Source organism: Pteropus vampyrus, unplaced genomic scaffold (assembly GCF_000151845.1).
Source record: "Pteropus vampyrus isolate Shadow unplaced genomic scaffold, Pvam_2.0 Scaffold351, whole genome shotgun sequence".
Classification (NCBI taxonomy): domain Eukaryota; kingdom Metazoa; phylum Chordata; class Mammalia; order Chiroptera; family Pteropodidae; genus Pteropus; species Pteropus vampyrus.
Genome location: NW_011889132.1, coordinates 726,077 through 736,736, shown reverse-complemented (window position 1 = coordinate 736,736; position 10,660 = coordinate 726,077). Strand labels below are relative to the sequence as shown.

General features: G+C 36.1%; 1 protein-coding gene and 1 pseudogene across 1 annotated transcript in view; one reads left to right on the top strand and one right to left on the bottom strand.

The window, feature by feature from the left end:
* The window catches only part of IL1RAPL1 (interleukin 1 receptor accessory protein like 1), a 1,273,836-nt gene that overhangs the window by 716,387 nt on the left and 546,789 nt on the right, over positions 1-10,660 (top strand). The window lies entirely within an intron of this gene.
* LOC105304721 lies at positions 8,188-10,656 on the bottom strand (annotated as a pseudogene).

Genomic DNA, 10,660 nt, shown 5'->3' with positions numbered 1-10,660 from the left:
TGTGTGTGTGTGTGTGTGTGTGTGTACATGTCTCTCTGTGTGTGTTTCTGTGTGTCTCTGTGTGTATATCTCTATTTGTGTGTATCTATGTGTTTTGTGAATTTTCCCAGTTTATCCGAAAGAATAAATAATAGTACTGTGGTCGCTTTACATACCAAGTGCCAAGTACTTAGGAAGAAAATATTGTTTATCAACTGAGCTTTGAAACAGATGAAACAGATATAGAAGAACTCTGAGGAAAAGAATGAATTAAACCAAAAGAGGAAAAAAAATTGCCATTATTATTCTTTATCCACATGAATTTTAAACTAAAAATAATATTTAAAAATAATATTTAGTGGTCTAAAGGCCTAGCTAAAGCTTTAGAATATATTGATGGCTATTGTCATTTAACTATGGTGTGGACCAAGATTATAATAATAATTTTAAAAATCTAATTGACTGAATCTTATTCCTTAAAAGGAAGGCTAGTCTTTGTTATGCAATTTAATGTACTCTAAATTAAAAATAAAATTCTATCTCCCAAACATAAAACATTTATAGTACAAATAAAGATTGTTTTATTTTCTGAGTTGTGTGTGATTTCACTTATACATTTTTGATGTTTCTGGGAAAATATCTGCAGAGCACAGTGGTAGAAATCATTCCTGGTCCAAAATTCCCCTTATAGTCAGAGAATATATGTATTCAGTCATTGAGAAGAAGAGCATTCAATCCCATTGCTGTCCTTAGCTGGTTCACAAAAGCAAGAAAATAGGTTGTGTTAGTGACTATTAATATATAGAGATAGATAGATAGATAGATAGATAGATAGATAGATAGATAGATAGATAGACAGATAGATAGATATAATGTTGATCAAAAAACTATAATATATAAGATATATATGTCTTATATCTGAAGACATGAGAAGAACCCATGGGGTGGGAACAGCATGTAAAGAGTTCTAGAAAGAATGTAACAAGTAGACTATATAATTCTAAATGGTCATCTGTATCCTAACAATTTACTTAGCCTTGCCAGCTATACTTTTTAAAGATGCTTTTCTTTTTGATGTGCTCCATTGATTACAGGCAGGAAATACTTGTGGCATAAAGCTATAACCCCAAATAATAATTATTTCTTTCTTTTTGGGTGTTAAAACAATCTAATTTGCAAATTCAGGTGTAATTTTCAAAATAAAAAGGAATGTGTGTGAGGTAAACCGTTATGCTAATTGGCTGAAATTCTTTTGGCCTTTTTGCATTTTATATTCTCAGTATAGGTAAGAAAATTTGGTATGGAGCCACAGAATCAGAGGAAAAAAACATATCTGCGAGCTATGGATAATTCCAATAATAAAAACCATATGCAGTGTAATACAACTCTGGAATTGTGTGTGTGTGTGTGTGTGTGTGTGTGTGTGTGTGTGTGTACACACACATAGTAATAAGTTAAAGAATTTAAATAGCTGACCTAGGTCAGGCAACTAGTAAACGGTGGAGCTTGGATTTGAACCCATCTACTTCACCTTTCCTAGACTCTAAATCCCTGAACATTCCCAACAGGAGATAAGAGTTTCCACAATTCAGGGTTTTGTAAAATGGTCAACTGTGTGTCTTGGGATCATGCTAAAACTGCAAGTTTTTAGATTCACTTAGATGGTTTTTAGCCATATAAGCCTTGGGTCACAGATAAAGGAGATTAGTCAGGAAATAATTATAGGAGTCAAAATTTAAATAAAATTAAATCCAGATTAATTTTAGCTCACAGACTTCATTCTTTTATATTTGTTTTTTTTTAATTTAATATTTTTAACTTACTTCTGACAAAACACATTTTGTAATGCCAAATTTTATATCATTGTGTTTATAGTATTTGGTCGAATTAAGGATTTTTTTGTTTGAGTTTACCAAGTAAAACACTTAAATAAAGATTCAAAAGCTTATCCATTTTATATCCTAGAACTTTGGACAATGACTAGCACATAGCACTTCCTCAATAAATATTTATTGTGTGAATGTGTGAGATTAATATAGATTTTTGTTAATATCAATTTACCCATCAAATGGTTCTTTAGCTACCAGACCAAAGCTTTTAATTGAGAATAATTTTCTTTCCGAAGAAATGCTCAAATTCTGATACATCTTTCTCCTTAATAGAGTATCTTTCTAAAACCTCTTATTGTTTAAGGGTGTTATTGAATATATGTCTATAATGGTTAATAGAAAATCTATTAAATCTTAAGACAGTGATATGTACCATCCTATACAATGTGTTTTCCCAACTGATTAGATTAAAAAATAACTCTCAGAGATGAGAAATTGTACTGTCTCCTAAACCTAGCAAATACAACTGACCTCCTCTCTAGAAGTCAACTACTTGTTGACTGATTTAGGAGGGCCTCAGATGAAATAACTGGGGTGTGGAGGCTAGAATCTAGCTCTTTGAGACTTTCATCCTCCAGAGGCTAGCTCAGGCATGTTCTCATGTCAATGGCAATAGAACAACAAAAGAGAAAGAGATGTGTAAGTATTGATTTAGCCACTGTTTTATGACTTCTAGCATCCCATTGGCCTAAGCAAATCAAATTCAGAGAGGGGATTACATGTCAAAGGGTATGGATATGGGTAGAACTGAAGAACTGATACCATTAATACAACTAACCTACCATACAAGCTTAACTAATTGAGTCTATTCTCATAAAGTATATCTGACATTTCCACTATAACCTTCTGATTTCCTACTTAGAACTAAATCCTAAAACACAGATTACCTGACACACGCACACACACACTCACATACACACACTTTGTTATTTTCTGTTTATCTTGTACTTTTTGCCAATATAATTTATTAACTAAAATATTTCTATAGAGACTGAACAAAGGAATAGTAGGCTTTTAAATAGGAATATCACATGGTATTGACTTTGCGTTCAGTATATAAGACAAATATATATGTGGCATTTATCAAATAAAATTTGTGTGCATGGAGATTTTATAAGCATACGTTGCAAGGAAAGCACATATTTTAAAAATAAAAATGAACCGATCATTTTACAAACATTCTAGTTGCATATTATAATGAAATTGTGTGTTAAGTGTTACTCTTAAAGCAATGGAAATTGCATTTGCATATCAGTTTAATTGCTTTGGATTAAACATTGAAAGATGAGAGCCAAGAGAGCTTATTAAGCTGAAATGAGGGCAAGTGATAAAAAAGTGATATTATGTCAACACTACATCTGGAGGTCTGTTGCTATTTTCATTTTAAATCCTAAATTGCAGTGTTTCTTAAAATTATCACTGAATGCCATAGTCTTGAAATATACAAAATAAAAAGGTTAATGCGTGAATTGTGCTTGATAAATATAATTTGATTTGAAAGCCAAGCTAGAGTTTTCTCTACTTTGTTAATATTTATTTGTTCTTAATGTACTAGACTGTAAGCTTTTAAAAATATTCTCTCTCATTTACTGCTTTGTCTTTAGGGCTTTGATATAGTCTGTCCTGTAATAGGTGCTCGATAAATATTTGGGAATGAATGAATGAATGCAAGGTACGGCAACCCCTTTTTAGTTGCTGTTAAACATTTAAGGTGAGTGGTTGAGGACCGATGGTTTTGATTGGTGCCTACAACTGTATCCACAGGCTCTCTTCAACTCTGAAACACTGTGCTGGCTCACTGGCCTTCTCCCTCTGCCAGGGAGAATCATCGTGTCGTTAAATATATAAAATCCAACAGCCACCTACACTGAAGTGAGCTATGTGGAGTGAGTCATGTGAGGCAATTTAATTTGCAATTCAGGGGGTGTCATGTTGGCATGTTGGGTATGGGGCTTATATTAGAAAGTACCATTTGTTTGCTGTGTTCAAAGCCTCAGGAAACCAATGCCCCATCATTTAAAAAAAAATCAATGCTGATGCATTGCATTGGAGAATTAGCACCACTTCCAGGTGGTCCCTGTTGCTCACCAGAGTGATTTCATGTTTGCAGATCTATTGTTAGATCATCTAAAACATATCCTTTAAATTTGGTGAGAATAGCCCCTCCATTTCAGTTATTCTGGAGAATTTATTTTATGGAATGTTTAAACAGCTTACAAATATTATCTTCTTTAATCCTTGTAACAACTATGTGAAAAGTCTTATTAAATATATCCATCCTGCAGATGAAAAAATTGAGACACAGAGAAGTTAAGTGACTTGCTTATGGTCCCACTACTAGTAAGTGGCAGAGCCAGGTTTGGAAATTAGAGTCTGGCTTCAGAGGGTTGGGCTCCGAACCACTGTGCTATGAGCACATAAGTGGCTAAGGTTCCCCTAAGGCCCCTGAAAATGAAGTGTTTTATATGCCACATCTGTTTTATTGTTGTTGCTTTAATTTTTTAGCTGTGACAAAAAAAAATAACATAAAATTTTTACCACCTTCTTTTTAACTGTATAGTTCAGTAACGTTAGGTATGTTCACATCGTTGTGCAACAAATCACTAGAATTTTTTCATCTTGATAACTGAAACCCTGCTCATTAAATAACTCACCATTTTCCCATCACAAGTTTTTAAGTTCTGTCATCCCAAACACAGCACCTCAATCTAATAAGACTCCATCAAGCCATTATCACATGATGCAATAACAGGTAAACAGAGACAGGAGAACATAGTTTTATTTGCATGAATTAAGTATATGCCAAGAATTCAAAACTTTTAAGAAATATACATGCACTAGAAATTGAGTAACTTGAAATCAAAAAGAGTATCTTGTTCTTCAGTTTGGCCTTGGAATTTCGCAGGAGAAAACTTTTCTGTTAACAGCTCATCAGGACGACCTATACCTGAATCTTAACTTCAGGAATATTTTCTTGATCCAAAGCCAAGAAGACAAAATAGCTGTATTTAAATTTCTTGTTTCTTACATACAAGTATTATTTATTCATTATTTATTTAAATTAGAATAACTTAAAATAAAATAATTATTTGTTTCTCTGCCTAAAAAGAAATTATATTCAAATACTGATAAAAGTACAATTATTTCATATAACCTATTTTTACAATAATAATTCTCATTAATACTCTTTTGATGTTTTTAAAAGATAATTGTGATATTCAACACAAAAACTTAGAGAACACAAATCTACATTACATGTATTTATAATTTATATACATAAATATAATTACATGTATATAATAAAATTTTAATCATTCCAGTAAAAATACTAATATCCTATAAATGCATGCAAAGTTATACAATCTATGTTTGAAAAAATAAACAAAAATTCTGAAAAGTGTACTTATATTGATGTGCATTTTCAAGTGTTGTTTTTCTTTATATTTGCTATCATATTTGATCTGCAAATAACCCTGTGAAATAGTTTGAAATGTATTGTAATAGAGGATAATATGGAAAGAGACTCAGACTCCAGAGGGGTGGGGCTTAGGCTGAGTATTAACTGATGAGCAGAGAATAGAAAGGAGTTCCTGGTTGAGGGTCTCCACCAACACTTGGAAGTGAGGAAGAGCATGGCACACAAGAGGCATCAATAGTTAAGTACTGCCAGAGCCTAGATATGAATGGAGAAGTGCTAGGAGATGGGAAGGAGTGACAGGCCAAATCCAGATGAAAAAAGGTCTTCTTGCCAAACTAAATAGTTTTAACTTAATTCCGCAGAGTATGCAGATGCAGGGAAGGATATAAGACAAAGTAGTATGACATGTCAGAAATGTCACAGATGGGAATACTGTATTATAAACCCATTTGCTAGAGTCAAGACTCATTCTACCTCCAACTTTTGTATACTATTACCTTAAATTGGATGGTGGTCCTACTGTTACAAAAACGAACGAACAAATAAAACAGAAGCAGGCTCATATACAGAGAACAAATGGATGGCTGCCACAGGGGAGAGGGGCGTGGGAAAATAGGTGAAAAGGGTTAAAGGGAATAAGAGGCACAAACCTCCAGGTGTAAAAAAAAAAAATGTCACAGGGATGTGATGTACAGCATAGGGAAAACAGTCAATATTATCAGTAACTTTGTACGGTGACAGATGGTTACTGGACTTCTTGTGGTGATCACATCATAAGGGATATAAATGTTGAATCACTATGCTGTACACCCGAAACTAACAGAATATTGTATTGTCTTTTAACTATACATTAATAAAAAAGAATGAAGAGATGCTTATAAAATAGGGAAAAAATGAAACAAAAATGAGTGATTGGCATGCCTTTGGATTATTTCAGCCTGTTTTGTGTGCTAAATAGGAATACTGAAGGGATTATGAGTACTATAGGGATGGGGGAAGTAGTACTGTGGAACTTGAATTTTTGATACAAGATAATTCACCAAGGTAGAATTTTATTTCACTTTGTTTGCTTTCTGACTCTAAATGGGAATGGGACAGGCCATTAAGAATAAAATAACTAATCAATCAAAGAAAGGAAGTCTGAGAATTTCTCTGAGAATTCCTCAAAGTCCACAAGTAGAAGTAGAAGTAGTTAGGGATGATAAGGGTGCACAGAGATTTTCTGTTCTTTAAATTATTTTAAATTACTTGGTAATTAATCCCATTACTTTGTGAATTATTCTAATACCAAACAGTAAAGGTTCTGATAGCCTTGGGAAAACAATGAATGTCATGCTATTTTAGACATGTTAAGTGAAAGGTGTTTACCAGTCATTCCAGGGGATGTCTCAAATAGAAAATACCATTACAATGAAATAAAGTCAACAAAAATAAATATTTAACAAAATTATTTTTCCGATGTTTTCAATAGCTCATTCTTTTCAAGCAATATTCAATTCTAGAAAACCAGGACGGTGACATTTCTGAGTGATATAAATCTTTACATTTACATATAAAATATTTTAAAAGTATTAACCACATGTAGGAATTTACTCAAGTTTTTTTGGTGTGGGAGGTTTGATCTAGTCAATATTATCCTAAACTATATTGTTTAGAAGCTACAGAAATCATTTTTAATTAGCAGATATATTTAAAGATATTTCCATATAACAATTATTCATTCTTTTTCCTATAATTCCCTGTTGTAATTTGTTTCATCAGCTCATCTGAACTTATCATTTTTCATGCACTTGTCCATTATAAGTCAAGAGACGTGTCCCTTTTCTCTCTTGTGATTATTATCCTATCTGATGGGGACAAAATAATTGAGACAGAATAGAAAGGCAAGATGAATGGCAGACAGCAGGTGCATTTGTATATTATGAAGTGTTTGCAAAATAATAAGCACCACATGAATAATGTATTTGAAGAATATTGTCAGGCAAATGATATTGAGTCATATATCCAAATCATCTCTCAATTACTGAAGAATGAATTACCAGTGCCTAATGCATCCAGTTTTATGAGACAGAATTCACCATGCGGAGCATCTAGATAGAGTAAAAGGGTTACTGTTTATTAATAGAGGATTAAAATCTATATATCTTTATCGATCTAAATCTAAATCTAAATGTGTATCTATATATCTATCTATATCTATATCTATATCTATCTATATCTATATCATCTGTCATCTATATCTGTCTGTATATCTATATCTAAATAATTTCCTTACTTATTTTTAAAAGACTAGTGTATTTTTTAAAGAAATAAATTTCCTTGTTCAAATAAATAAATAAATAACAATTTATTACTACAAAAAAATATTTTCCATGGCATATTTGCCATTGATTCTAAGGCTGACTTTTATGTAATGTAACAAAACTACTATTCGTACTAAGATTATTACTATAGTTTATTTTCAGCTTAAGTATATTTATTTCTTTCAAGTATTTAATATTTTATTAATTAAAAATTAATTTAAATGTATTTTAAATTCCAACATTTAATATATCTTACTTACATTAACCTTGATAATAAACTTAATAAATACATATTACTATTTTGCAGATAAGGAAATGTAGATTCACTGAAGTTAGGAAATAAGCTTAAGGTTAGTAAATTGCAAAGCTGGGATTTTGACCTCATGGTGGCTTTAGTCATAGTCCATTCACTTTTTCCCATTAAATTAATTCCCTGTTTTTATTTAACAAGCATAGGGCTGTGCTTCTGTATAGTTTGTATACCTAGCAATATAAAATACTGACACATTAAAGACAAAAATGAAGTGAAAACTAAGAAACCCTTTGACTCAGTGCTCTCATGTTTTTGTTTTTTAAGGAGAAAAAAGTAATGCAAGACTCAAGATTTGGGAATGGTGGGTGGGCCTCTATTTATTTTACCCTTTGACTTGCTTGCTGTCTGCTGGCCCCTCTGCTGCTGCTGCTGCTGCTGCTGCTGCTGCTGCTGCTGCGGTGGCTGAGTTGTTCGGGCTGCTCCTGTTGCCACAGCCATGGGTTGCTGCAAGATTCTACACTGTATCTGCTGGGGTTGAGGCTGGGGCTGCTGCTGCTGCTGGAAGACAGGAGAAAGCAGGATGCCCTGCTGGGGAAGGCTTTGCACAGGTCTTAGCTGGGCAGAGCCAAGCTGAGACAACACAGTTGCCTGGGGCTGCAGAAAATTTCCTACTCCATTGACATTAATTAAAACAGATTGCTGAGCAGGTAAGACCATTGTTTGACTGGTCGTAACTTGTGCATTTAAAACCTGTGACACTGGCTGTTGATGAACAGTTGTAGGTTGCTGAAATTGTTGTTGTGGAATTAACTGATAGAGCCATTGCTGCTTCTGTAGCTGAGGCTGTGGCTGAGGCTGTGGCTGAGGCTGTGGCTGAGGCAATAGCTGCGGCTTAGACAATGGCTGCAATTGAGGCAGTGGCTGCTGCTGGGTGTTCAAAATGAGCGAACCTGGTGGAAGCTGGACTAGAGTTAAAGGCATTAGATTTGAAGCAGGTTTTAAAACCAACTGACCACCCCCTTGAGAAGAAGCCTGTGATGCAGTGGGCTGTGCATTTGGTGGCCGGCCTCCTGAGGGCAGGCTGCTGGGCGTGACTCCCGCAGGAGCGGAGGTCCCAGCTATAGAGGGGTTGGAACCTCTCACCACACTCTGGGCTACACCAACAGGGCCTACCACTTTGATGACACTAACACCAGGGCTGGACCTGACCTGGATGGCTGGGGTTCTCAGTGATGAGCTGGCAGAGGACAGGGTGGCTGCAGGAAGTGTGCTAACTCGGTTCACTTCCATGGAGGAGGAGGATTTCTGGGAGAGACTTGGTGGCTTAGAAGCAAGAGCAGGAAATGGAGATCGACAAAAGCTGCTTGCCCGCTGTGGCAGGAGACTGTTGCCCAAGCAACTCTTTCCTGAGATTAAGGGCAGTTTGATGGCTGAATGTGCGTGCTGGACTCCCTTCCCCAGTGCTGAGGGCTGACCTGGCATGGCCTGAGGCTGTTCTGTGTCTTCCACAGGAGGTCGGCTCAGACTGGCTGAGGCACTGGGACTGGGGCTTATCTTGACCGGACATTTGATGTTCTTCTGGGCCACATTCTCAGACCAACTGATGACCCTTCCAGTATCAGTCTTTAACCAAGGCAGGAAACTACTCAAATGGTCATCTGTGGAGGAGTGGTGGGGAGTCATATGTCTCAGGCATCTGGATGTTTTACATGGCCTTTTTCCAGAGATAAATGGATCATTAAGTGACTGCAGGAAGATCTGCTTTGTTGCCTGGGACTGATCGCTGGCTTCATATCCATACAAAGAATCATCTCTTAGCTCGAGGTCTGGCCAGACTGTTGGTTGTGAGTCATCACATTGGACAGACCTCTTCCCTTTAGCGTATTTCAACACATCCACTTCAGAAGGGACCGCCAACTCACAGGGCCGCCGTTTCCACATATCTACACAATTTGCTTTGGTAATTTTGAGGTCATACTGCTGACTTGCTTGACTTTCTCTGATTCTTTTGCAAGAAGACCATACTCTTAGCTCAGGAGAGAGTGAACGATGATGAGGCAGCTCCTGCTCGCGATTCAGGGAGGCTGTAGAATACCGCTTGAAGTTCCTTCTCATCGGGTGAGTGTTCATCTTTTGCCTGTTAAAGAGCAGCCTGTTTTCGGCGCAGGCTACTGATATAGAGGGGTCAAGACACAGTGGTTCGGCTGTAGCCAAGATCAGCTGGCTCTCGAGCAAAAGTTTGTCATCCTGGGTCCATGTCTGGTTATCGCTGGTTATGGACTGTACATCACAAGCTAACGTCTGCATCGTTGGACGTAAGAGAATGTGCCTGCTCTGGTAACGGGGGCCTTCCGTATTACTGCACTGCCTATAGTCCCGTATTTCTGTTATGACACACCCACAGTGAAAAAGGTTAACTGGAGCACTTTCCAGGATATCCACCAAAATAGGAGGTAATTCTTCTGCATCCATGTATTCAAGTAATTCTCCTTCTTCATAAGGCAATTGAACGGTCTCCAAATAACCATTTTTTCCCTTGAGCATCAGCGAATAGCCCTCCCTTCCTGGGTACAGGTTGACTACTAAACATGGCAATGACTCTCTCTTAATGAGCTTCTCTAACAAGTTCACATTGCTCGTTAATTCCTCCGTAATCTCGGGCTCTTTCCCACATTCTTCAACATATATGTCATACAGCTTTTCATAGAGAGTTTGTCTCCCACTAGATGAGTATTTCCTTTTAGGGGGTCTCTGTTGGGCGCTTTCAATGACATAGTCCGCACGATCCAAAGCTTGCTCTAAAGCTCGCTGCATCGTG